Source organism: Pavona decussata, unplaced genomic scaffold (genome assembly GCF_977016875.1).
Source record: "Pavona decussata unplaced genomic scaffold, jaPavDecu1.1 SCAFFOLD_335, whole genome shotgun sequence".
NCBI lineage: Eukaryota > Metazoa > Cnidaria > Anthozoa > Scleractinia > Agariciidae > Pavona > Pavona decussata.
The window spans coordinates 7,113-7,500 of NW_028145723.1; positions in this window are offsets into that span (position 1 = coordinate 7,113).

Genomic DNA, 388 nt, shown 5'->3' on the forward strand with positions numbered 1-388 from the left:
CCTTTTCACTTATGCCCAACTAGTTCCATTGTAATTCCTTCAAAAAGACCTGGAAGCGCTCTCTTCTTTCGTCGGCTTTCACTGACCTTTGCAGTTTGCGTTGCTTCGCGTATCGAAAGGAATTGTGCGAGTGAAGTTTAATGAATTGTTTTGCACGTGAAGCAAATAATTTTTGGCATAATCTGAAATATTATTACATTTACCAGTTCAATTCACGAGTTCGCTCACAGAGAGCTTTGATTATTTCCCTTGAGAGCGAGTGCGCTTCCGTGAAATTTATCACACCTAAAACCCGACAATTCGCTTATTGCCCTCGAAGAACATGAAAACAAAGCGAGCAATAGCCTATTCAAACCCAACCGCGTCCTGCCTTTCACCGCGGCTTAAG